At 39.5% G+C, this 23,467-nt stretch overlaps 43 non-coding genes across 43 annotated transcripts; all 43 read right to left on the bottom strand.

Annotated features, from left to right (window-relative positions):
- Positions 1-298: 298 nt before the first annotated feature.
- Trnae-cuc (transfer RNA glutamic acid (anticodon CUC)) lies at positions 299-370 on the bottom strand. The gene has a single exon. It is a non-coding gene; the product is annotated as a tRNA-Glu (tRNA).
- Positions 371-903: 533 nt separating this feature from the next.
- On the bottom strand, positions 904-975 carry Trnaa-cgc (transfer RNA alanine (anticodon CGC)). Its single transcript has one exon. It is a non-coding gene; the product is annotated as a tRNA-Ala (tRNA).
- A 183-nt stretch (positions 976-1,158) lies between these two features.
- Positions 1,159-1,230, bottom strand: Trnaa-ugc (transfer RNA alanine (anticodon UGC)). Its single transcript has one exon. It is a non-coding gene; the product is annotated as a tRNA-Ala (tRNA).
- Positions 1,231-1,610: 380 nt separating this feature from the next.
- On the bottom strand, positions 1,611-1,682 carry Trnae-cuc (transfer RNA glutamic acid (anticodon CUC)). The gene has a single exon. It is a non-coding gene; the product is annotated as a tRNA-Glu (tRNA).
- Positions 1,683-2,215: 533 nt separating this feature from the next.
- Positions 2,216-2,287, bottom strand: Trnaa-cgc (transfer RNA alanine (anticodon CGC)). The gene has a single exon. It is a non-coding gene; the product is annotated as a tRNA-Ala (tRNA).
- Positions 2,288-2,470: 183 nt separating this feature from the next.
- Positions 2,471-2,542, bottom strand: Trnaa-ugc (transfer RNA alanine (anticodon UGC)). The gene has a single exon. It is a non-coding gene; the product is annotated as a tRNA-Ala (tRNA).
- A 380-nt stretch (positions 2,543-2,922) lies between these two features.
- Positions 2,923-2,994, bottom strand: Trnae-cuc (transfer RNA glutamic acid (anticodon CUC)). Its single transcript has one exon. It is a non-coding gene; the product is annotated as a tRNA-Glu (tRNA).
- Positions 2,995-3,527: 533 nt separating this feature from the next.
- Positions 3,528-3,599, bottom strand: Trnaa-cgc (transfer RNA alanine (anticodon CGC)). Its single transcript has one exon. It is a non-coding gene; the product is annotated as a tRNA-Ala (tRNA).
- A 183-nt stretch (positions 3,600-3,782) lies between these two features.
- Trnaa-ugc (transfer RNA alanine (anticodon UGC)) lies at positions 3,783-3,854 on the bottom strand. Its single transcript has one exon. It is a non-coding gene; the product is annotated as a tRNA-Ala (tRNA).
- A 380-nt stretch (positions 3,855-4,234) lies between these two features.
- Trnae-cuc (transfer RNA glutamic acid (anticodon CUC)) lies at positions 4,235-4,306 on the bottom strand. Its single transcript has one exon. It is a non-coding gene; the product is annotated as a tRNA-Glu (tRNA).
- Positions 4,307-4,839: 533 nt separating this feature from the next.
- Positions 4,840-4,911, bottom strand: Trnaa-cgc (transfer RNA alanine (anticodon CGC)). The gene has a single exon. It is a non-coding gene; the product is annotated as a tRNA-Ala (tRNA).
- A 183-nt stretch (positions 4,912-5,094) lies between these two features.
- Trnaa-ugc (transfer RNA alanine (anticodon UGC)) lies at positions 5,095-5,166 on the bottom strand. The gene has a single exon. It is a non-coding gene; the product is annotated as a tRNA-Ala (tRNA).
- A 380-nt stretch (positions 5,167-5,546) lies between these two features.
- Trnae-cuc (transfer RNA glutamic acid (anticodon CUC)) lies at positions 5,547-5,618 on the bottom strand. The gene has a single exon. It is a non-coding gene; the product is annotated as a tRNA-Glu (tRNA).
- A 533-nt stretch (positions 5,619-6,151) lies between these two features.
- On the bottom strand, positions 6,152-6,223 carry Trnaa-cgc (transfer RNA alanine (anticodon CGC)). The gene has a single exon. It is a non-coding gene; the product is annotated as a tRNA-Ala (tRNA).
- A 183-nt stretch (positions 6,224-6,406) lies between these two features.
- Positions 6,407-6,478, bottom strand: Trnaa-ugc (transfer RNA alanine (anticodon UGC)). The gene has a single exon. It is a non-coding gene; the product is annotated as a tRNA-Ala (tRNA).
- Positions 6,479-6,858: 380 nt separating this feature from the next.
- Positions 6,859-6,930, bottom strand: Trnae-cuc (transfer RNA glutamic acid (anticodon CUC)). Its single transcript has one exon. It is a non-coding gene; the product is annotated as a tRNA-Glu (tRNA).
- A 533-nt stretch (positions 6,931-7,463) lies between these two features.
- Positions 7,464-7,535, bottom strand: Trnaa-cgc (transfer RNA alanine (anticodon CGC)). The gene has a single exon. It is a non-coding gene; the product is annotated as a tRNA-Ala (tRNA).
- A 183-nt stretch (positions 7,536-7,718) lies between these two features.
- Positions 7,719-7,790, bottom strand: Trnaa-ugc (transfer RNA alanine (anticodon UGC)). Its single transcript has one exon. It is a non-coding gene; the product is annotated as a tRNA-Ala (tRNA).
- A 380-nt stretch (positions 7,791-8,170) lies between these two features.
- On the bottom strand, positions 8,171-8,242 carry Trnae-cuc (transfer RNA glutamic acid (anticodon CUC)). Its single transcript has one exon. It is a non-coding gene; the product is annotated as a tRNA-Glu (tRNA).
- A 533-nt stretch (positions 8,243-8,775) lies between these two features.
- Trnaa-cgc (transfer RNA alanine (anticodon CGC)) lies at positions 8,776-8,847 on the bottom strand. Its single transcript has one exon. It is a non-coding gene; the product is annotated as a tRNA-Ala (tRNA).
- A 2,395-nt stretch (positions 8,848-11,242) lies between these two features.
- On the bottom strand, positions 11,243-11,314 carry Trnae-cuc (transfer RNA glutamic acid (anticodon CUC)). Its single transcript has one exon. It is a non-coding gene; the product is annotated as a tRNA-Glu (tRNA).
- A 533-nt stretch (positions 11,315-11,847) lies between these two features.
- Positions 11,848-11,919, bottom strand: Trnaa-cgc (transfer RNA alanine (anticodon CGC)). Its single transcript has one exon. It is a non-coding gene; the product is annotated as a tRNA-Ala (tRNA).
- A 183-nt stretch (positions 11,920-12,102) lies between these two features.
- Trnaa-ugc (transfer RNA alanine (anticodon UGC)) lies at positions 12,103-12,174 on the bottom strand. Its single transcript has one exon. It is a non-coding gene; the product is annotated as a tRNA-Ala (tRNA).
- Positions 12,175-12,554: 380 nt separating this feature from the next.
- On the bottom strand, positions 12,555-12,626 carry Trnae-cuc (transfer RNA glutamic acid (anticodon CUC)). Its single transcript has one exon. It is a non-coding gene; the product is annotated as a tRNA-Glu (tRNA).
- Positions 12,627-13,159: 533 nt separating this feature from the next.
- On the bottom strand, positions 13,160-13,231 carry Trnaa-cgc (transfer RNA alanine (anticodon CGC)). Its single transcript has one exon. It is a non-coding gene; the product is annotated as a tRNA-Ala (tRNA).
- A 183-nt stretch (positions 13,232-13,414) lies between these two features.
- Trnaa-ugc (transfer RNA alanine (anticodon UGC)) lies at positions 13,415-13,486 on the bottom strand. Its single transcript has one exon. It is a non-coding gene; the product is annotated as a tRNA-Ala (tRNA).
- A 380-nt stretch (positions 13,487-13,866) lies between these two features.
- Positions 13,867-13,938, bottom strand: Trnae-cuc (transfer RNA glutamic acid (anticodon CUC)). The gene has a single exon. It is a non-coding gene; the product is annotated as a tRNA-Glu (tRNA).
- A 533-nt stretch (positions 13,939-14,471) lies between these two features.
- On the bottom strand, positions 14,472-14,543 carry Trnaa-cgc (transfer RNA alanine (anticodon CGC)). Its single transcript has one exon. It is a non-coding gene; the product is annotated as a tRNA-Ala (tRNA).
- A 183-nt stretch (positions 14,544-14,726) lies between these two features.
- Trnaa-ugc (transfer RNA alanine (anticodon UGC)) lies at positions 14,727-14,798 on the bottom strand. The gene has a single exon. It is a non-coding gene; the product is annotated as a tRNA-Ala (tRNA).
- A 380-nt stretch (positions 14,799-15,178) lies between these two features.
- Trnae-cuc (transfer RNA glutamic acid (anticodon CUC)) lies at positions 15,179-15,250 on the bottom strand. Its single transcript has one exon. It is a non-coding gene; the product is annotated as a tRNA-Glu (tRNA).
- A 533-nt stretch (positions 15,251-15,783) lies between these two features.
- Trnaa-cgc (transfer RNA alanine (anticodon CGC)) lies at positions 15,784-15,855 on the bottom strand. The gene has a single exon. It is a non-coding gene; the product is annotated as a tRNA-Ala (tRNA).
- A 183-nt stretch (positions 15,856-16,038) lies between these two features.
- On the bottom strand, positions 16,039-16,110 carry Trnaa-ugc (transfer RNA alanine (anticodon UGC)). The gene has a single exon. It is a non-coding gene; the product is annotated as a tRNA-Ala (tRNA).
- A 380-nt stretch (positions 16,111-16,490) lies between these two features.
- On the bottom strand, positions 16,491-16,562 carry Trnae-cuc (transfer RNA glutamic acid (anticodon CUC)). Its single transcript has one exon. It is a non-coding gene; the product is annotated as a tRNA-Glu (tRNA).
- A 533-nt stretch (positions 16,563-17,095) lies between these two features.
- On the bottom strand, positions 17,096-17,167 carry Trnaa-cgc (transfer RNA alanine (anticodon CGC)). The gene has a single exon. It is a non-coding gene; the product is annotated as a tRNA-Ala (tRNA).
- Positions 17,168-17,350: 183 nt separating this feature from the next.
- Trnaa-ugc (transfer RNA alanine (anticodon UGC)) lies at positions 17,351-17,422 on the bottom strand. The gene has a single exon. It is a non-coding gene; the product is annotated as a tRNA-Ala (tRNA).
- A 380-nt stretch (positions 17,423-17,802) lies between these two features.
- Positions 17,803-17,874, bottom strand: Trnae-cuc (transfer RNA glutamic acid (anticodon CUC)). The gene has a single exon. It is a non-coding gene; the product is annotated as a tRNA-Glu (tRNA).
- Positions 17,875-18,407: 533 nt separating this feature from the next.
- On the bottom strand, positions 18,408-18,479 carry Trnaa-cgc (transfer RNA alanine (anticodon CGC)). Its single transcript has one exon. It is a non-coding gene; the product is annotated as a tRNA-Ala (tRNA).
- A 183-nt stretch (positions 18,480-18,662) lies between these two features.
- Trnaa-ugc (transfer RNA alanine (anticodon UGC)) lies at positions 18,663-18,734 on the bottom strand. The gene has a single exon. It is a non-coding gene; the product is annotated as a tRNA-Ala (tRNA).
- A 380-nt stretch (positions 18,735-19,114) lies between these two features.
- Positions 19,115-19,186, bottom strand: Trnae-cuc (transfer RNA glutamic acid (anticodon CUC)). The gene has a single exon. It is a non-coding gene; the product is annotated as a tRNA-Glu (tRNA).
- A 533-nt stretch (positions 19,187-19,719) lies between these two features.
- On the bottom strand, positions 19,720-19,791 carry Trnaa-cgc (transfer RNA alanine (anticodon CGC)). The gene has a single exon. It is a non-coding gene; the product is annotated as a tRNA-Ala (tRNA).
- Positions 19,792-19,974: 183 nt separating this feature from the next.
- On the bottom strand, positions 19,975-20,046 carry Trnaa-ugc (transfer RNA alanine (anticodon UGC)). The gene has a single exon. It is a non-coding gene; the product is annotated as a tRNA-Ala (tRNA).
- Positions 20,047-20,426: 380 nt separating this feature from the next.
- Trnae-cuc (transfer RNA glutamic acid (anticodon CUC)) lies at positions 20,427-20,498 on the bottom strand. The gene has a single exon. It is a non-coding gene; the product is annotated as a tRNA-Glu (tRNA).
- Positions 20,499-21,031: 533 nt separating this feature from the next.
- Trnaa-cgc (transfer RNA alanine (anticodon CGC)) lies at positions 21,032-21,103 on the bottom strand. Its single transcript has one exon. It is a non-coding gene; the product is annotated as a tRNA-Ala (tRNA).
- Positions 21,104-23,467: the final 2,364 nt, after the last annotated feature.

The raw sequence follows: 23,467 nt of genomic DNA, 5'->3' as shown, positions 1-23,467 counted from the left end.
TGCACCAAGACGAGATGGTTATCTTTATGTCTCTAACAGTTGTACTGGGATTGAAATTTGTTGAGCAAGTACATTTGTAGTTCATTTTCATGTACTGAACCATCAATCAGTCCGCCTCGTTATATATTGAGCCGAAGGAAGACATAAAATATAAAGTATTGGTTGTAAAAGGAAATCATATAGTATATAGGACAAACATACACCGTTTCTTTCATTGACCACGTACACATAACAGTTGTTTGAAGCATATACCGTTATTAATATCAATATCGATCCGGAGAAAAGGCGCAAAAATATCTTCCCAGACGGGGAATCGAACCCCGGCCGCCGCGGTGAGAGCGCGGAATCCTAACCACTAGACTACCTGGGACTTACTCATAGTGGGGTAACTTAACACATATAAAGAGCAACACTAACAGCAATCATGCCTTTTTTGTACGTTACAACGTCATTGGGAATATCGACTGGCGTTAGACAGACTATAGAATGCCAATAGCTCAAGACCGCAAAAGGCGGCGAAATCACCCCGAATAGTCGCTACTGTCGACGCTATATAACGCATTGTTTCAGGCTGGAATCATTAACATAAACATTCGATTTGTTAATCTGACACACGATTTTAAAGTTATAATCCATATATTAAAATTGTGACACAAGTAAAACCTGTCGGGGAAAGGGAGTGTGGTATTAATTCGGCTTTGCCTGAAATGTTTGAGCGTGCATTTGAGACATGCCTCTAAAGAGTGATTTTTGAAATTTTAAGTCATCTGTGCCGAGTTCGCTGTTCAAACAGCACTTATATTCCGTTGCGCTTTCTATGATTTTCAAGGCAAAGCAGCATTGTGTAGGCGAGATTACTTTAATTGATTTCTCGATGCCGATTTTGTCTGCGGCCAAAAAATATGGAGATGCCGGGGATCGAACCCGGGGCCTTTCACATGCGAAGCGAACGCTCTACCACTGAGCTACATCCCCGTCCCTGGATTTTCATCAATATTTCCTTTTCAATTCCGCCTTTTACCGCAGGACAAAGTGTTCATGTAGGTGTCCTAAGAGAGGTCGGAGATGCTCACTTATATTTTACTGTGCATTTTCACTTGATCGTGCACGAAAGACATAGTTTATGTGGACTTAATGACATTGACAAAAAATTAGGAGTGGAGATGCCGGGGATCGAACCCGGGGCCTTTCACATGCAAAGCGAACGCTCTACCACTGAGCTACATCCCCTTCACAACGATAGAACATTAAATTTAAGTAGTGTATTTTCATACCGTGTATATACATGCCACTCTGATTATTAAAATAGTCTTGCACCAAGACGAGATGGTTATCTTTATGTCTCTAACAGTTGTACTGGGATTGAAATTTGTTGAGCAAGTACATTTGTAGTTCATTTTCATGTACTGAACCATCAATCAGTCCGCCTCGTTATATATTGAGCCGAAGGAAGACATAAAATATAAAGTATTGGTTGTAAAAGGAAATCATATAGTATATAGGACAAACATACACCGTTTCTTTCATTGACCACGTACACATAACAGTTGTTTGAAGCATATACCGTTATTAATATCAATATCGATCCGGAGAAAAGGCGCAAAAATATCTTCCCAGACGGGGAATCGAACCCCGGCCGCCGCGGTGAGAGCGCGGAATCCTAACCACTAGACTACCTGGGACTTACTCATAGTGGGGTAACTTAACACATATAAAGAGCAACACTAACAGCAATCATGCCTTTTTTGTACGTTACAACGTCATTGGGAATATCGACTGGCGTTAGACAGACTATAGAATGCCAATAGCTCAAGACCGCAAAAGGCGGCGAAATCACCCCGAATAGTCGCTACTGTCGACGCTATATAACGCATTGTTTCAGGCTGGAATCATTAACATAAACATTCGATTTGTTAATCTGACACACGATTTTAAAGTTATAATCCATATATTAAAATTGTGACACAAGTAAAACCTGTCGGGGAAAGGGAGTGTGGTATTAATTCGGCTTTGCCTGAAATGTTTGAGCGTGCATTTGAGACATGCCTCTAAAGAGTGATTTTTGAAATTTTAAGTCATCTGTGCCGAGTTCGCTGTTCAAACAGCACTTATATTCCGTTGCGCTTTCTATGATTTTCAAGGCAAAGCAGCATTGTGTAGGCGAGATTACTTTAATTGATTTCTCGATGCCGATTTTGTCTGCGGCCAAAAAATATGGAGATGCCGGGGATCGAACCCGGGGCCTTTCACATGCGAAGCGAACGCTCTACCACTGAGCTACATCCCCGTCCCTGGATTTTCATCAATATTTCCTTTTCAATTCCGCCTTTTACCGCAGGACAAAGTGTTCATGTAGGTGTCCTAAGAGAGGTCGGAGATGCTCACTTATATTTTACTGTGCATTTTCACTTGATCGTGCACGAAAGACATAGTTTATGTGGACTTAATGACATTGACAAAAAATTAGGAGTGGAGATGCCGGGGATCGAACCCGGGGCCTTTCACATGCAAAGCGAACGCTCTACCACTGAGCTACATCCCCTTCACAACGATAGAACATTAAATTTAAGTAGTGTATTTTCATACCGTGTATATACATGCCACTCTGATTATTAAAATAGTCTTGCACCAAGACGAGATGGTTATCTTTATGTCTCTAACAGTTGTACTGGGATTGAAATTTGTTGAGCAAGTACATTTGTAGTTCATTTTCATGTACTGAACCATCAATCAGTCCGCCTCGTTATATATTGAGCCGAAGGAAGACATAAAATATAAAGTATTGGTTGTAAAAGGAAATCATATAGTATATAGGACAAACATACACCGTTTCTTTCATTGACCACGTACACATAACAGTTGTTTGAAGCATATACCGTTATTAATATCAATATCGATCCGGAGAAAAGGCGCAAAAATATCTTCCCAGACGGGGAATCGAACCCCGGCCGCCGCGGTGAGAGCGCGGAATCCTAACCACTAGACTACCTGGGACTTACTCATAGTGGGGTAACTTAACACATATAAAGAGCAACACTAACAGCAATCATGCCTTTTTTGTACGTTACAACGTCATTGGGAATATCGACTGGCGTTAGACAGACTATAGAATGCCAATAGCTCAAGACCGCAAAAGGCGGCGAAATCACCCCGAATAGTCGCTACTGTCGACGCTATATAACGCATTGTTTCAGGCTGGAATCATTAACATAAACATTCGATTTGTTAATCTGACACACGATTTTAAAGTTATAATCCATATATTAAAATTGTGACACAAGTAAAACCTGTCGGGGAAAGGGAGTGTGGTATTAATTCGGCTTTGCCTGAAATGTTTGAGCGTGCATTTGAGACATGCCTCTAAAGAGTGATTTTTGAAATTTTAAGTCATCTGTGCCGAGTTCGCTGTTCAAACAGCACTTATATTCCGTTGCGCTTTCTATGATTTTCAAGGCAAAGCAGCATTGTGTAGGCGAGATTACTTTAATTGATTTCTCGATGCCGATTTTGTCTGCGGCCAAAAAATATGGAGATGCCGGGGATCGAACCCGGGGCCTTTCACATGCGAAGCGAACGCTCTACCACTGAGCTACATCCCCGTCCCTGGATTTTCATCAATATTTCCTTTTCAATTCCGCCTTTTACCGCAGGACAAAGTGTTCATGTAGGTGTCCTAAGAGAGGTCGGAGATGCTCACTTATATTTTACTGTGCATTTTCACTTGATCGTGCACGAAAGACATAGTTTATGTGGACTTAATGACATTGACAAAAAATTAGGAGTGGAGATGCCGGGGATCGAACCCGGGGCCTTTCACATGCAAAGCGAACGCTCTACCACTGAGCTACATCCCCTTCACAACGATAGAACATTAAATTTAAGTAGTGTATTTTCATACCGTGTATATACATGCCACTCTGATTATTAAAATAGTCTTGCACCAAGACGAGATGGTTATCTTTATGTCTCTAACAGTTGTACTGGGATTGAAATTTGTTGAGCAAGTACATTTGTAGTTCATTTTCATGTACTGAACCATCAATCAGTCCGCCTCGTTATATATTGAGCCGAAGGAAGACATAAAATATAAAGTATTGGTTGTAAAAGGAAATCATATAGTATATAGGACAAACATACACCGTTTCTTTCATTGACCACGTACACATAACAGTTGTTTGAAGCATATACCGTTATTAATATCAATATCGATCCGGAGAAAAGGCGCAAAAATATCTTCCCAGACGGGGAATCGAACCCCGGCCGCCGCGGTGAGAGCGCGGAATCCTAACCACTAGACTACCTGGGACTTACTCATAGTGGGGTAACTTAACACATATAAAGAGCAACACTAACAGCAATCATGCCTTTTTTGTACGTTACAACGTCATTGGGAATATCGACTGGCGTTAGACAGACTATAGAATGCCAATAGCTCAAGACCGCAAAAGGCGGCGAAATCACCCCGAATAGTCGCTACTGTCGACGCTATATAACGCATTGTTTCAGGCTGGAATCATTAACATAAACATTCGATTTGTTAATCTGACACACGATTTTAAAGTTATAATCCATATATTAAAATTGTGACACAAGTAAAACCTGTCGGGGAAAGGGAGTGTGGTATTAATTCGGCTTTGCCTGAAATGTTTGAGCGTGCATTTGAGACATGCCTCTAAAGAGTGATTTTTGAAATTTTAAGTCATCTGTGCCGAGTTCGCTGTTCAAACAGCACTTATATTCCGTTGCGCTTTCTATGATTTTCAAGGCAAAGCAGCATTGTGTAGGCGAGATTACTTTAATTGATTTCTCGATGCCGATTTTGTCTGCGGCCAAAAAATATGGAGATGCCGGGGATCGAACCCGGGGCCTTTCACATGCGAAGCGAACGCTCTACCACTGAGCTACATCCCCGTCCCTGGATTTTCATCAATATTTCCTTTTCAATTCCGCCTTTTACCGCAGGACAAAGTGTTCATGTAGGTGTCCTAAGAGAGGTCGGAGATGCTCACTTATATTTTACTGTGCATTTTCACTTGATCGTGCACGAAAGACATAGTTTATGTGGACTTAATGACATTGACAAAAAATTAGGAGTGGAGATGCCGGGGATCGAACCCGGGGCCTTTCACATGCAAAGCGAACGCTCTACCACTGAGCTACATCCCCTTCACAACGATAGAACATTAAATTTAAGTAGTGTATTTTCATACCGTGTATATACATGCCACTCTGATTATTAAAATAGTCTTGCACCAAGACGAGATGGTTATCTTTATGTCTCTAACAGTTGTACTGGGATTGAAATTTGTTGAGCAAGTACATTTGTAGTTCATTTTCATGTACTGAACCATCAATCAGTCCGCCTCGTTATATATTGAGCCGAAGGAAGACATAAAATATAAAGTATTGGTTGTAAAAGGAAATCATATAGTATATAGGACAAACATACACCGTTTCTTTCATTGACCACGTACACATAACAGTTGTTTGAAGCATATACCGTTATTAATATCAATATCGATCCGGAGAAAAGGCGCAAAAATATCTTCCCAGACGGGGAATCGAACCCCGGCCGCCGCGGTGAGAGCGCGGAATCCTAACCACTAGACTACCTGGGACTTACTCATAGTGGGGTAACTTAACACATATAAAGAGCAACACTAACAGCAATCATGCCTTTTTTGTACGTTACAACGTCATTGGGAATATCGACTGGCGTTAGACAGACTATAGAATGCCAATAGCTCAAGACCGCAAAAGGCGGCGAAATCACCCCGAATAGTCGCTACTGTCGACGCTATATAACGCATTGTTTCAGGCTGGAATCATTAACATAAACATTCGATTTGTTAATCTGACACACGATTTTAAAGTTATAATCCATATATTAAAATTGTGACACAAGTAAAACCTGTCGGGGAAAGGGAGTGTGGTATTAATTCGGCTTTGCCTGAAATGTTTGAGCGTGCATTTGAGACATGCCTCTAAAGAGTGATTTTTGAAATTTTAAGTCATCTGTGCCGAGTTCGCTGTTCAAACAGCACTTATATTCCGTTGCGCTTTCTATGATTTTCAAGGCAAAGCAGCATTGTGTAGGCGAGATTACTTTAATTGATTTCTCGATGCCGATTTTGTCTGCGGCCAAAAAATATGGAGATGCCGGGGATCGAACCCGGGGCCTTTCACATGCGAAGCGAACGCTCTACCACTGAGCTACATCCCCGTCCCTGGATTTTCATCAATATTTCCTTTTCAATTCCGCCTTTTACCGCAGGACAAAGTGTTCATGTAGGTGTCCTAAGAGAGGTCGGAGATGCTCACTTATATTTTACTGTGCATTTTCACTTGATCGTGCACGAAAGACATAGTTTATGTGGACTTAATGACATTGACAAAAAATTAGGAGTGGAGATGCCGGGGATCGAACCCGGGGCCTTTCACATGCAAAGCGAACGCTCTACCACTGAGCTACATCCCCTTCACAACGATAGAACATTAAATTTAAGTAGTGTATTTTCATACCGTGTATATACATGCCACTCTGATTATTAAAATAGTCTTGCACCAAGACGAGATGGTTATCTTTATGTCTCTAACAGTTGTACTGGGATTGAAATTTGTTGAGCAAGTACATTTGTAGTTCATTTTCATGTACTGAACCATCAATCAGTCCGCCTCGTTATATATTGAGCCGAAGGAAGACATAAAATATAAAGTATTGGTTGTAAAAGGAAATCATATAGTATATAGGACAAACATACACCGTTTCTTTCATTGACCACGTACACATAACAGTTGTTTGAAGCATATACCGTTATTAATATCAATATCGATCCGGAGAAAAGGCGCAAAAATATCTTCCCAGACGGGGAATCGAACCCCGGCCGCCGCGGTGAGAGCGCGGAATCCTAACCACTAGACTACCTGGGACTTACTCATAGTGGGGTAACTTAACACATATAAAGAGCAACACTAACAGCAATCATGCCTTTTTTGTACGTTACAACGTCATTGGGAATATCGACTGGCGTTAGACAGACTATAGAATGCCAATAGCTCAAGACCGCAAAAGGCGGCGAAATCACCCCGAATAGTCGCTACTGTCGACGCTATATAACGCATTGTTTCAGGCTGGAATCATTAACATAAACATTCGATTTGTTAATCTGACACACGATTTTAAAGTTATAATCCATATATTAAAATTGTGACACAAGTAAAACCTGTCGGGGAAAGGGAGTGTGGTATTAATTCGGCTTTGCCTGAAATGTTTGAGCGTGCATTTGAGACATGCCTCTAAAGAGTGATTTTTGAAATTTTAAGTCATCTGTGCCGAGTTCGCTGTTCAAACAGCACTTATATTCCGTTGCGCTTTCTATGATTTTCAAGGCAAAGCAGCATTGTGTAGGCGAGATTACTTTAATTGATTTCTCGATGCCGATTTTGTCTGCGGCCAAAAAATATGGAGATGCCGGGGATCGAACCCGGGGCCTTTCACATGCGAAGCGAACGCTCTACCACTGAGCTACATCCCCGTCCCTGGATTTTCATCAATATTTCCTTTTCAATTCCGCCTTTTACCGCAGGACAAAGTGTTCATGTAGGTGTCCTAAGAGAGGTCGGAGATGCTCACTTATATTTTACTGTGCATTTTCACTTGATCGTGCACGAAAGACATAGTTTATGTGGACTTAATGACATTGACAAAAAATTAGGAGTGGAGATGCCGGGGATCGAACCCGGGGCCTTTCACATGCAAAGCGAACGCTCTACCACTGAGCTACATCCCCTTCACAACGATAGAACATTAAATTTAAGTAGTGTATTTTCATACCGTGTATATACATGCCACTCTGATTATTAAAATAGTCTTGCACCAAGACGAGATGGTTATCTTTATGTCTCTAACAGTTGTACTGGGATTGAAATTTGTTGAGCAAGTACATTTGTAGTTCATTTTCATGTACTGAACCATCAATCAGTCCGCCTCGTTATATATTGAGCCGAAGGAAGACATAAAATATAAAGTATTGGTTGTAAAAGGAAATCATATAGTATATAGGACAAACATACACCGTTTCTTTCATTGACCACGTACACATAACAGTTGTTTGAAGCATATACCGTTATTAATATCAATATCGATCCGGAGAAAAGGCGCAAAAATATCTTCCCAGACGGGGAATCGAACCCCGGCCGCCGCGGTGAGAGCGCGGAATCCTAACCACTAGACTACCTGGGACTTACTCATAGTGGGGTAACTTAACACATATAAAGAGCAACACTAACAGCAATCATGCCTTTTTTGTACGTTACAACGTCATTGGGAATATCGACTGGCGTTAGACAGACTATAGAATGCCAATAGCTCAAGACCGCAAAAGGCGGCGAAATCACCCCGAATAGTCGCTACTGTCGACGCTATATAACGCATTGTTTCAGGCTGGAATCATTAACATAAACATTCGATTTGTTAATCTGACACACGATTTTAAAGTTATAATCCATATATTAAAATTGTGACACAAGTAAAACCTGTCGGGGAAAGGGAGTGTGGTATTAATTCGGCTTTGCCTGAAATGTTTGAGCGTGCATTTGAGACATGCCTCTAAAGAGTGATTTTTGAAATTTTAAGTCATCTGTGCCGAGTTCGCTGTTCAAACAGCACTTATATTCCGTTGCGCTTTCTATGATTTTCAAGGCAAAGCAGCATTGTGTAGGCGAGATTACTTTAATTGATTTCTCGATGCCGATTTTGTCTGCGGCCAAAAAATATGGAGATGCCGGGGATCGAACCCGGGGCCTTTCACATGCGAAGCGAACGCTCTACCACTGAGCTACATCCCCGTCCCTGGATTTTCATCAATATTTCCTTTTCAATTCCGCCTTTTACCGCAGGACAAAGTGTTCATGTAGGTGTCCTAAGAGAGGTCGGAGATGCTCACTTATATTTTACTGTGCATTTTCACTTGATCGTGCACGAAAGACATAGTTTATGTGGACTTAATGACATTGACAAAAAATTAGGAGTGGAGATGCCGGGGATCGAACCCGGGGCCTTTCACATGCAAAGCGAACGCTCTTTTTTTTTTTTTATCTTTATTATAATCAAACTTCGTATTTACATATCACAGTTCAGAATTACACATCAATGAAAAACATTATTATCAATTATTGTCCTTTCTCTGAAAAGAAACATTCAATATTCTACATTTACAATTCAAATGCGTGAAATATTTGTCACGAACACAATTATCTGGTTATATACTCATATATAGATATCATATTATATCCTTATAGAAAAATATTCATATACTTATATTCTAACTCACTCTTATCTACCATTCAGCACATACATTCAAATTGATAAAAAGCTTACACAGAATACAAAGAAAATTTAGAGTGAAAAATGATTATGACGTCTTATTTTCCGACAGAGGACAAAAAATAATACAATAGAAAATATTGTTCGCACTGGGCTGGATTCCATTCCACAACGCAATCAAAATTCGAAGTATTAAATATCGAGTCAATCATCAGCTATTTTAAGACATGCAAACAGAGCACAAAAATTTTCAAAATATTTGGAAAAACTTTTTCACAACATACTCACAAACAACATACAAACTATCTCTCTTACAAATCAACATATAATAAAATAATAAAACATTTAAAGTTTTTTATTTGTCGCAAATTCTATCATCTCATCTAGTCCTTTTCTCACATCATCAGTCATCAATTTCGGTATAGTTCTTACATCACGAAAATCTTCAGTCAACACTTTATTAAATTTATAGAAACCTCGGTCACTGCAATCGAGTATTTCAAATTCTTTCTCATCTATATGATACAATATCAGACGATTCCTCAATGTTTTTCCGATCAACAATTCGTTACGACCTCCTGATTGTTTCAAAACAAATTTTGGAATTAACTTAATATCAGTTGCAATATTTGACGGAAATGTTTGTTTACTTTTGTCATTATTTTCTACCAATTTATCGGGTTGAGATGTAGCAGATAGAATATCCCTGTAATTTACTTTACTAAGCGGCGGAAATTCTGAAAGTTCATCATCTTTTGTATTACATTTATTCCTTTCAATTTTGTCCATGGATAATCTACCTTTGTTTTTATTTACATTTTTTCTATTGACACAATTAACTGATACAGACAATTCTTTACCTGTATCGATTGCACACAGTTCTATATTTGGACGTTCTATACCGGTTTCAATGTTACCTGAACATGCTATAACGGAGGCCTCAGACGGGTTATCTTCAATGTCCATTATATCCGATGTATTTGCCGCCACTGTTTCGTCCTGTATTTTATTGCTTTCAAATACACAATCTGAATGAATCATCTCGATATGATTTTCAATATTCGAAATAGTTTCAACACTGTTGTTATACTCTTTCATTCGTTTTTTGTCACGGTTGACAGTTGAAATCGACTTTCGTTTACTTTTATTTGTATCTTCATTTGCAAACATTATAGAAATACGTGCTCTGTCACTTTCACCATGCACAGTAAATGTAATATTTCGAAATTGTTCACAAGCATTTTAAATGGTACTCCTTAATAAGGATGGAAGTCTCTCCATTATAATATAATTCACCCTTGGGTAGCCTCTTTCTATACGACAATGTTTACAATAATGTAAAACATTACAAACGACAGTTTTGTTATAATCAAAGTCAAAATCAAAAACTTACTTCTGATACAAGTTAGAACGTTTATATTCCGAAAATATGCTTGGAAATCCGAGCAATCACTTATAACATAGTAAATATTTCCTTAGACATAAACACAACGTCCAGTCACTTAAAGGTCTCCCTCTACCACTGAGCTACATCCCCTTCACAACGATAGAACATTAAATTTAAGTAGTGTATTTTCATACCGTGTATATACATGCCACTCTGATTATTAAAATAGTCTTGCACCAAGACGAGATGGTTATCTTTATGTCTCTAACAGTTGTACTGGGATTGAAATTTGTTGAGCAAGTACATTTGTAGTTCATTTTCATGTACTGAACCATCAATCAGTCCGCCTCGTTATATATTGAGCCGAAGGAAGACATAAAATATAAAGTATTGGTTGTAAAAGGAAATCATATAGTATATAGGACAAACATACACCGTTTCTTTCATTGACCACGTACACATAACAGTTGTTTGAAGCATATACCGTTATTAATATCAATATCGATCCGGAGAAAAGGCGCAAAAATATCTTCCCAGACGGGGAATCGAACCCCGGCCGCCGCGGTGAGAGCGCGGAATCCTAACCACTAGACTACCTGGGACTTACTCATAGTGGGGTAACTTAACACATATAAAGAGCAACACTAACAGCAATCATGCCTTTTTTGTACGTTACAACGTCATTGGGAATATCGACTGGCGTTAGACAGACTATAGAATGCCAATAGCTCAAGACCGCAAAAGGCGGCGAAATCACCCCGAATAGTCGCTACTGTCGACGCTATATAACGCATTGTTTCAGGCTGGAATCATTAACATAAACATTCGATTTGTTAATCTGACACACGATTTTAAAGTTATAATCCATATATTAAAATTGTGACACAAGTAAAACCTGTCGGGGAAAGGGAGTGTGGTATTAATTCGGCTTTGCCTGAAATGTTTGAGCGTGCATTTGAGACATGCCTCTAAAGAGTGATTTTTGAAATTTTAAGTCATCTGTGCCGAGTTCGCTGTTCAAACAGCACTTATATTCCGTTGCGCTTTCTATGATTTTCAAGGCAAAGCAGCATTGTGTAGGCGAGATTACTTTAATTGATTTCTCGATGCCGATTTTGTCTGCGGCCAAAAAATATGGAGATGCCGGGGATCGAACCCGGGGCCTTTCACATGCGAAGCGAACGCTCTACCACTGAGCTACATCCCCGTCCCTGGATTTTCATCAATATTTCCTTTTCAATTCCGCCTTTTACCGCAGGACAAAGTGTTCATGTAGGTGTCCTAAGAGAGGTCGGAGATGCTCACTTATATTTTACTGTGCATTTTCACTTGATCGTGCACGAAAGACATAGTTTATGTGGACTTAATGACATTGACAAAAAATTAGGAGTGGAGATGCCGGGGATCGAACCCGGGGCCTTTCACATGCAAAGCGAACGCTCTACCACTGAGCTACATCCCCTTCACAACGATAGAACATTAAATTTAAGTAGTGTATTTTCATACCGTGTATATACATGCCACTCTGATTATTAAAATAGTCTTGCACCAAGACGAGATGGTTATCTTTATGTCTCTAACAGTTGTACTGGGATTGAAATTTGTTGAGCAAGTACATTTGTAGTTCATTTTCATGTACTGAACCATCAATCAGTCCGCCTCGTTATATATTGAGCCGAAGGAAGACATAAAATATAAAGTATTGGTTGTAAAAGGAAATCATATAGTATATAGGACAAACATACACCGTTTCTTTCATTGACCACGTACACATAACAGTTGTTTGAAGCATATACCGTTATTAATATCAATATCGATCCGGAGAAAAGGCGCAAAAATATCTTCCCAGACGGGGAATCGAACCCCGGCCGCCGCGGTGAGAGCGCGGAATCCTAACCACTAGACTACCTGGGACTTACTCATAGTGGGGTAACTTAACACATATAAAGAGCAACACTAACAGCAATCATGCCTTTTTTGTACGTTACAACGTCATTGGGAATATCGACTGGCGTTAGACAGACTATAGAATGCCAATAGCTCAAGACCGCAAAAGGCGGCGAAATCACCCCGAATAGTCGCTACTGTCGACGCTATATAACGCATTGTTTCAGGCTGGAATCATTAACATAAACATTCGATTTGTTAATCTGACACACGATTTTAAAGTTATAATCCATATATTAAAATTGTGACACAAGTAAAACCTGTCGGGGAAAGGGAGTGTGGTATTAATTCGGCTTTGCCTGAAATGTTTGAGCGTGCATTTGAGACATGCCTCTAAAGAGTGATTTTTGAAATTTTAAGTCATCTGTGCCGAGTTCGCTGTTCAAACAGCACTTATATTCCGTTGCGCTTTCTATGATTTTCAAGGCAAAGCAGCATTGTGTAGGCGAGATTACTTTAATTGATTTCTCGATGCCGATTTTGTCTGCGGCCAAAAAATATGGAGATGCCGGGGATCGAACCCGGGGCCTTTCACATGCGAAGCGAACGCTCTACCACTGAGCTACATCCCCGTCCCTGGATTTTCATCAATATTTCCTTTTCAATTCCGCCTTTTACCGCAGGACAAAGTGTTCATGTAGGTGTCCTAAGAGAGGTCGGAGATGCTCACTTATATTTTACTGTGCATTTTCACTTGATCGTGCACGAAAGACATAGTTTATGTGGACTTAATGACATTGACAAAAAATTAGGAGTGGAGATGCCGGGGATCGAACCCGGGGCCTTTCACATGCAAAGCGAACGCTCTACCACTGAGCTACATCCCCTTCACAACGATAGAACATTAAATTTAAGTAGTGTATTTTCATACCGTGTATATACATGCCACTCTGATTATTAAAATAGTCTTGCACCAAGACGAGATGGTTATCTTTATGTCTCTAACAGTTGTACTGGGATTGAAATTTGTTGAGCAAGTACATTTGTAGTTCATTTTCATGTACTGAACCATCAATCAGTCCGCCTCGTTATATATTGAGCCGAAGGAAGACATAAAATATAAAGTATTGGTTGTAAAAGGAAATCATATAGTATATAGGACAAACATACACCGTTTCTTTCATTGACCACGTACACATAACAGTTGTTTGAAGCATATACCGTTATTAATATCAATATCGATCCGGAGAAAAGGCGCAAAAATATCTTCCCAGACGGGGAATCGAACCCCGGCCGCCGCGGTGAGAGCGCGGAATCCTAACCACTAGACTACCTGGGACTTACTCATAGTGGGGTAACTTAACACATATAAAGAGCAACACTAACAGCAATCATGCCTTTTTTGTACGTTACAACGTCATTGGGAATATCGACTGGCGTTAGACAGACTATAGAATGCCAATAGCTCAAGACCGCAAAAGGCGGCGAAATCACCCCGAATAGTCGCTACTGTCGACGCTATATAACGCATTGTTTCAGGCTGGAATCATTAACATAAACATTCGATTTGTTAATCTGACACACGATTTTAAAGTTATAATCCATATATTAAAATTGTGACACAAGTAAAACCTGTCGGGGAAAGGGAGTGTGGTATTAATTCGGCTTTGCCTGAAATGTTTGAGCGTGCATTTGAGACATGCCTCTAAAGAGTGATTTTTGAAATTTTAAGTCATCTGTGCCGAGTTCGCTGTTCAAACAGCACTTATATTCCGTTGCGCTTTCTATGATTTTCAAGGCAAAGCAGCATTGTGTAGGCGAGATTACTTTAATTGATTTCTCGATGCCGATTTTGTCTGCGGCCAAAAAATATGGAGATGCCGGGGATCGAACCCGGGGCCTTTCACATGCGAAGCGAACGCTCTACCACTGAGCTACATCCCCGTCCCTGGATTTTCATCAATATTTCCTTTTCAATTCCGCCTTTTACCGCAGGACAAAGTGTTCATGTAGGTGTCCTAAGAGAGGTCGGAGATGCTCACTTATATTTTACTGTGCATTTTCACTTGATCGTGCACGAAAGACATAGTTTATGTGGACTTAATGACATTGACAAAAAATTAGGAGTGGAGATGCCGGGGATCGAACCCGGGGCCTTTCACATGCAAAGCGAACGCTCTACCACTGAGCTACATCCCCTTCACAACGATAGAACATTAAATTTAAGTAGTGTATTTTCATACCGTGTATATACATGCCACTCTGATTATTAAAATAGTCTTGCACCAAGACGAGATGGTTATCTTTATGTCTCTAACAGTTGTACTGGGATTGAAATTTGTTGAGCAAGTACATTTGTAGTTCATTTTCATGTACTGAACCATCAATCAGTCCGCCTCGTTATATATTGAGCCGAAGGAAGACATAAAATATAAAGTATTGGTTGTAAAAGGAAATCATATAGTATATAGGACAAACATACACCGTTTCTTTCATTGACCACGTACACATAACAGTTGTTTGAAGCATATACCGTTATTAATATCAATATCGATCCGGAGAAAAGGCGCAAAAATATCTTCCCAGACGGGGAATCGAACCCCGGCCGCCGCGGTGAGAGCGCGGAATCCTAACCACTAGACTACCTGGGACTTACTCATAGTGGGGTAACTTAACACATATAAAGAGCAACACTAACAGCAATCATGCCTTTTTTGTACGTTACAACGTCATTGGGAATATCGACTGGCGTTAGACAGACTATAGAATGCCAATAGCTCAAGACCGCAAAAGGCGGCGAAATCACCCCGAATAGTCGCTACTGTCGACGCTATATAACGCATTGTTTCAGGCTGGAATCATTAACATAAACATTCGATTTGTTAATCTGACACACGATTTTAAAGTTATAATCCATATATTAAAATTGTGACACAAGTAAAACCTGTCGGGGAAAGGGAGTGTGGTATTAATTCGGCTTTGCCTGAAATGTTTGAGCGTGCATTTGAGACATGCCTCTAAAGAGTGATTTTTGAAATTTTAAGTCATCTGTGCCGAGTTCGCTGTTCAAACAGCACTTATATTCCGTTGCGCTTTCTATGATTTTCAAGGCAAAGCAGCATTGTGTAGGCGAGATTACTTTAATTGATTTCTCGATGCCGATTTTGTCTGCGGCCAAAAAATATGGAGATGCCGGGGATCGAACCCGGGGCCTTTCACATGCGAAGCGAACGCTCTACCACTGAGCTACATCCCCGTCCCTGGATTTTCATCAATATTTCCTTTTCAATTCCGCCTTTTACCGCAGGACAAAGTGTTCATGTAGGTGTCCTAAGAGAGGTCGGAGATGCTCACTTATATTTTACTGTGCATTTTCACTTGATCGTGCACGAAAGACATAGTTTATGTGGACTTAATGACATTGACAAAAAATTAGGAGTGGAGATGCCGGGGATCGAACCCGGGGCCTTTCACATGCAAAGCGAACGCTCTACCACTGAGCTACATCCCCTTCACAACGATAGAACATTAAATTTAAGTAGTGTATTTTCATACCGTGTATATACATGCCACTCTGATTATTAAAATAGTCTTGCACCAAGACGAGATGGTTATCTTTATGTCTCTAACAGTTGTACTGGGATTGAAATTTGTTGAGCAAGTACATTTGTAGTTCATTTTCATGTACTGAACCATCAATCAGTCCGCCTCGTTATATATTGAGCCGAAGGAAGACATAAAATATAAAGTATTGGTTGTAAAAGGAAATCATATAGTATATAGGACAAACATACACCGTTTCTTTCATTGACCACGTACACATAACAGTTGTTTGAAGCATATACCGTTATTAATATCAATATCGATCCGGAGAAAAGGCGCAAAAATATCTTCCCAGACGGGGAATCGAACCCCGGCCGCCGCGGTGAGAGCGCGGAATCCTAACCACTAGACTACCTGGGACTTACTCATAGTGGGGTAACTTAACACATATAAAGAGCAACACTAACAGCAATCATGCCTTTTTTGTACGTTACAACGTCATTGGGAATATCGACTGGCGTTAGACAGACTATAGAATGCCAATAGCTCAAGACCGCAAAAGGCGGCGAAATCACCCCGAATAGTCGCTACTGTCGACGCTATATAACGCATTGTTTCAGGCTGGAATCATTAACATAAACATTCGATTTGTTAATCTGACACACGATTTTAAAGTTATAATCCATATATTAAAATTGTGACACAAGTAAAACCTGTCGGGGAAAGGGAGTGTGGTATTAATTCGGCTTTGCCTGAAATGTTTGAGCGTGCATTTGAGACATGCCTCTAAAGAGTGATTTTTGAAATTTTAAGTCATCTGTGCCGAGTTCGCTGTTCAAACAGCACTTATATTCCGTTGCGCTTTCTATGATTTTCAAGGCAAAGCAGCATTGTGTAGGCGAGATTACTTTAATTGATTTCTCGATGCCGATTTTGTCTGCGGCCAAAAAATATGGAGATGCCGGGGATCGAACCCGGGGCCTTTCACATGCGAAGCGAACGCTCTACCACTGAGCTACATCCCCGTCCCTGGATTTTCATCAATATTTCCTTTTCAATTCCGCCTTTTACCGCAGGACAAAGTGTTCATGTAGGTGTCCTAAGAGAGGTCGGAGATGCTCACTTATATTTTACTGTGCATTTTCACTTGATCGTGCACGAAAGACATAGTTTATGTGGACTTAATGACATTGACAAAAAATTAGGAGTGGAGATGCCGGGGATCGAACCCGGGGCCTTTCACATGCAAAGCGAACGCTCTACCACTGAGCTACATCCCCTTCACAACGATAGAACATTAAATTTAAGTAGTGTATTTTCATACCGTGTATATACATGCCACTCTGATTATTAAAATAGTCTTGCACCAAGACGAGATGGTTATCTTTATGTCTCTAACAGTTGTACTGGGATTGAAATTTGTTGAGCAAGTACATTTGTAGTTCATTTTCATGTACTGAACCATCAATCAGTCCGCCTCGTTATATATTGAGCCGAAGGAAGACATAAAATATAAAGTATTGGTTGTAAAAGGAAATCATATAGTATATAGGACAAACATACACCGTTTCTTTCATTGACCACGTACACATAACAGTTGTTTGAAGCATATACCGTTATTAATATCAATATCGATCCGGAGAAAAGGCGCAAAAATATCTTCCCAGACGGGGAATCGAACCCCGGCCGCCGCGGTGAGAGCGCGGAATCCTAACCACTAGACTACCTGGGACTTACTCATAGTGGGGTAACTTAACACATATAAAGAGCAACACTAACAGCAATCATGCCTTTTTTGTACGTTACAACGTCATTGGGAATATCGACTGGCGTTAGACAGACTATAGAATGCCAATAGCTCAAGACCGCAAAAGGCGGCGAAATCACCCCGAATAGTCGCTACTGTCGACGCTATATAACGCATTGTTTCAGGCTGGAATCATTAACATAAACATTCGATTTGTTAATCTGACACACGATTTTAAAGTTATAATCCATATATTAAAATTGTGACACAAGTAAAACCTGTCGGGGAAAGGGAGTGTGGTATTAATTCGGCTTTGCCTGAAATGTTTGAGCGTGCATTTGAGACATGCCTCTAAAGAGTGATTTTTGAAATTTTAAGTCATCTGTGCCGAGTTCGCTGTTCAAACAGCACTTATATTCCGTTGCGCTTTCTATGATTTTCAAGGCAAAGCAGCATTGTGTAGGCGAGATTACTTTAATTGATTTCTCGATGCCGATTTTGTCTGCGGCCAAAAAATATGGAGATGCCGGGGATCGAACCCGGGGCCTTTCACATGCGAAGCGAACGCTCTACCACTGAGCTACATCCCCGTCCCTGGATTTTCATCAATATTTCCTTTTCAATTCCGCCTTTTACCGCAGGACAAAGTGTTCATGTAGGTGTCCTAAGAGAGGTCGGAGATGCTCACTTATATTTTACTGTGCATTTTCACTTGATCGTGCACGAAAGACATAGTTTATGTGGACTTAATGACATTGACAAAAAATTAGGAGTGGAGATGCCGGGGATCGAACCCGGGGCCTTTCACATGCAAAGCGAACGCTCTACCACTGAGCTACATCCCCTTCACAACGATAGAACATTAAATTTAAGTAGTGTATTTTCATACCGTGTATATACATGCCACTCTGATTATTAAAATAGTCTTGCACCAAGACGAGATGGTTATCTTTATGTCTCTAACAGTTGTACTGGGATTGAAATTTGTTGAGCAAGTACATTTGTAGTTCATTTTCATGTACTGAACCATCAATCAGTCCGCCTCGTTATATATTGAGCCGAAGGAAGACATAAAATATAAAGTATTGGTTGTAAAAGGAAATCATATAGTATATAGGACAAACATACACCGTTTCTTTCATTGACCACGTACACATAACAGTTGTTTGAAGCATATACCGTTATTAATATCAATATCGATCCGGAGAAAAGGCGCAAAAATATCTTCCCAGACGGGGAATCGAACCCCGGCCGCCGCGGTGAGAGCGCGGAATCCTAACCACTAGACTACCTGGGACTTACTCATAGTGGGGTAACTTAACACATATAAAGAGCAACACTAACAGCAATCATGCCTTTTTTGTACGTTACAACGTCATTGGGAATATCGACTGGCGTTAGACAGACTATAGAATGCCAATAGCTCAAGACCGCAAAAGGCGGCGAAATCACCCCGAATAGTCGCTACTGTCGACGCTATATAACGCATTGTTTCAGGCTGGAATCATTAACATAAACATTCGATTTGTTAATCTGACACACGATTTTAAAGTTATAATCCATATATTAAAATTGTGACACAAGTAAAACCTGTCGGGGAAAGGGAGTGTGGTATTAATTCGGCTTTGCCTGAAATGTTTGAGCGTGCATTTGAGACATGCCTCTAAAGAGTGATTTTTGAAATTTTAAGTCATCTGTGCCGAGTTCGCTGTTCAAACAGCACTTATATTCCGTTGCGCTTTCTATGATTTTCAAGGCAAAGCAGCATTGTGTAGGCGAGATTACTTTAATTGATTTCTCGATGCCGATTTTGTCTGCGGCCAAAAAATATGGAGATGCCGGGGATCGAACCCGGGGCCTTTCACATGCGAAGCGAACGCTCTACCACTGAGCTACATCCCCGTCCCTGGATTTTCATCAATATTTCCTTTTCAATTCCGCCTTTTACCGCAGGACAAAGTGTTCATGTAGGTGTCCTAAGAGAGGTCGGAGATGCTCACTTATATTTTACTGTGCATTTTCACTTGATCGTGCACGAAAGACATAGTTTATGTGGACTTAATGACATTGACAAAAAATTAGGAGTGGAGATGCCGGGGATCGAACCCGGGGCCTTTCACATGCAAAGCGAACGCTCTACCACTGAGCTACATCCCCTTCACAACGATAGAACATTAAATTTAAGTAGTGTATTTTCATACCGTGTATATACATGCCACTCTGATTATTAAAATAGTCTTGCACCAAGACGAGATGGTTATCTTTATGTCTCTAACAGTTGTACTGGGATTGAAATTTGTTGAGCAAGTACATTTGTAGTTCATTTTCATGTACTGAACCATCAATCAGTCCGCCTCGTTATATATTGAGCCGAAGGAAGACATAAAATATAAAGTATTGGTTGTAAAAGGAAATCATATAGTATATAGGACAAACATACACCGTTTCTTTCATTGACCACGTACACATAACAGTTGTTTGAAGCATATACCGTTATTAATATCAATATCGATCCGGAGAAAAGGCGCAAAAATATCTTCCCAGACGGGGAATCGAACCCCGGCCGCCGCGGTGAGAGCGCGGAATCCTAACCACTAGACTACCTGGGACTTACTCATAGTGGGGTAACTTAACACATATAAAGAGCAACACTAACAGCAATCATGCCTTTTTTGTACGTTACAACGTCATTGGGAATATCGACTGGCGTTAGACAGACTATAGAATGCCAATAGCTCAAGACCGCAAAAGGCGGCGAAATCACCCCGAATAGTCGCTACTGTCGACGCTATATAACGCATTGTTTCAGGCTGGAATCATTAACATAAACATTCGATTTGTTAATCTGACACACGATTTTAAAGTTATAATCCATATATTAAAATTGTGACACAAGTAAAACCTGTCGGGGAAAGGGAGTGTGGTATTAATTCGGCTTTGCCTGAAATGTTTGAGCGTGCATTTGAGACATGCCTCTAAAGAGTGATTTTTGAAATTTTAAGTCATCTGTGCCGAGTTCGCTGTTCAAACAGCACTTATATTCCGTTGCGCTTTCTATGATTTTCAAGGCAAAGCAGCATTGTGTAGGCGAGATTACTTTAATTGATTTCTCGATGCCGATTTTGTCTGCGGCCAAAAAATATGGAGATGCCGGGGATCGAACCCGGGGCCTTTCACATGCGAAGCGAACGCTCTACCACTGAGCTACATCCCCGTCCCTGGATTTTCATCAATATTTCCTTTTCAATTCCGCCTTTTACCGCAGGACAAAGTGTTCATGTAGGTGTCCTAAGAGAGGTCGGAGATGCTCACTTATATTTTACTGTGCATTTTCACTTGATCGTGCACGAAAGACATAGTTTATGTGGACTTAATGACATTGACAAAAAATTAGGAGTGGAGATGCCGGGGATCGAACCCGGGGCCTTTCACATGCAAAGCGAACGCTCTTTTTTTTTTTTTATCTTTATTATAATCAAACTTCGTATTTACATATCACAGTTCAGAATTACACATCAATGAAAAACATTATTATCAATTATTGTCCTTTCTCTGAAAAGAAACATTCAATATTCTACATTTACAATTCAAATGCGTGAAATATTTGTCACGAACACAATTATCTGGTTATATACTCATATATAGATATCATATTATATCCTTATAGAAAAATATTCATATACTTATATTCTAACTCACTCTTATCTACCATTCAGCACATACATTCAAATTGATAAAAAGCTTACACAGAATACAAAGAAAATTTAGAGTGAAAAATGATTATGACGTCTTATTTTCCGACAGAGGACAAAAAATAATACAATAGAAAATATTGTTCGCACTGGGCTGGATTCCATTCCACAACGCAATCAAAATTCGAAGTATTAAATATCGAGTCAATCATCAGCTATTTTAAGACATGCAAACAGAGCACAAAAATTTTCAAAATATTTGGAAAAACTTTTTCACAACATACTCACAAACAACATACAAACTATCTCTCTTACAAATCAACATATAATAAAATAATAAAACATTTAAAGTTTTTTATTTGTCGCAAATTCTATCATCTCATCTAGTCCTTTTCTCACATCATCAGTCATCAATTTCGGTATAGTTCTTACATCACGAAAATCTTCAGTCAACACTTTATTAAATTTATAGAAACCTCGGTCACTGCAATCGAGTATTTCAAATTCTTTCTCATCTATATGATACAATATCAGACGATTCCTCAATGTTTTTCCGATCAACAATTCGTTACGACCTCCTGATTGTTTCAAAACAAATTTTGGAATTAACTTAATATCAGTTGCAATATTTGACGGAAATGTTTGTTTACTTTTGTCATTATTTTCTACCAATTTATCGGGTTGAGATGTAGCAGATAGAATATCCCTGTAATTTACTTTACTAAGCGGCGGAAATTCTGAAAGTTCATCATCTTTTGTATTACATTTATTCCTTTCAATTTTGTCCATGGATAATCTACCTTTGTTTTTATTTACATTTTTTCTATTGACACAATTAACTGATACAGACAATTCTTTACCTGTATCGATTGCACACAGTTCTATATTTGGACGTTCTATACCGGTTTCAATGTTACCTGAACATGCTATAACGGAGGCCTCAGACGGGTTATCTTCAATGTCCATTATATCCGATGTATTTGCCGCCACTGTTTCGTCCTGTATTTTATTGCTTTCAAATACACAATCTGAATGAATCATCTCGATATGATTTTCAATATTCGAAATAGTTTCAACACTGTTGTTATACTCTTTCATTCGTTTTTTGTCACGGTTGACAGTTGAAATCGACTTTCGTTTACTTTTATTTGTATCTTCATTTGCAAACATTATAGAAATACGTGCTCTGTCACTTTCACCATGCACAGTAAATGTAATATTTCGAAATTGTTCACAAGCATTTTCAATGGTACTCCTTAATAAGGATGGAAGTCTCTCCATTATAATATAATTCACCCTTGGGTAGCCTCTTTCTATACGACAATGTTTACAATAATGTAAAACATTACAAACGACAGTTTTGTTATAATCAAAGTCAAAATCAAAAACTTACTTCTGATACAAGTTAGAACGTTTATATTCCGAAAATATGCTTGGAAATCCGAGCAATCACTTATAACATAGTAAATATTTCCTTAGACATAAACACAACGTCCAGTCACTTAAAGGTCTCCCTCTACCACTGAGCTACATCCCCTTCACAACGATAGAACATTAAATTTAAGTAGTGTATTTTCATACCGTGTATATACATGCCACTCTGATTATTAAAATAGTCTTGCACCAAGACGAGATGGTTATCTTTATGTCTCTAACAGTTGTACTGGGATTGAAATTTGTTGAGCAAGTACATTTGTAGTTCATTTTCATGTACTGAACCATCAATCAGTCCGCCTCGTTATATATTGAGCCGAAGGAAGACATAAAATATAAAGTATTGGTTGTAAAAGGAAATCATATAGTATATAGGACAAACATACACCGTTTCTTTCATTGACCACGTACACATAACAGTTGTTTGAAGCATATACCGTTATTAATATCAA

Source organism: Mytilus galloprovincialis, chromosome 2, assembly GCF_965363235.1.
Source record: "Mytilus galloprovincialis chromosome 2, xbMytGall1.hap1.1, whole genome shotgun sequence".
Classification (NCBI taxonomy): domain Eukaryota; kingdom Metazoa; phylum Mollusca; class Bivalvia; order Mytilida; family Mytilidae; genus Mytilus; species Mytilus galloprovincialis.
The sequence above is the reverse complement of the archived record's forward strand: the minus strand, read 5'-3'. Positions and strand labels throughout refer to the sequence as shown.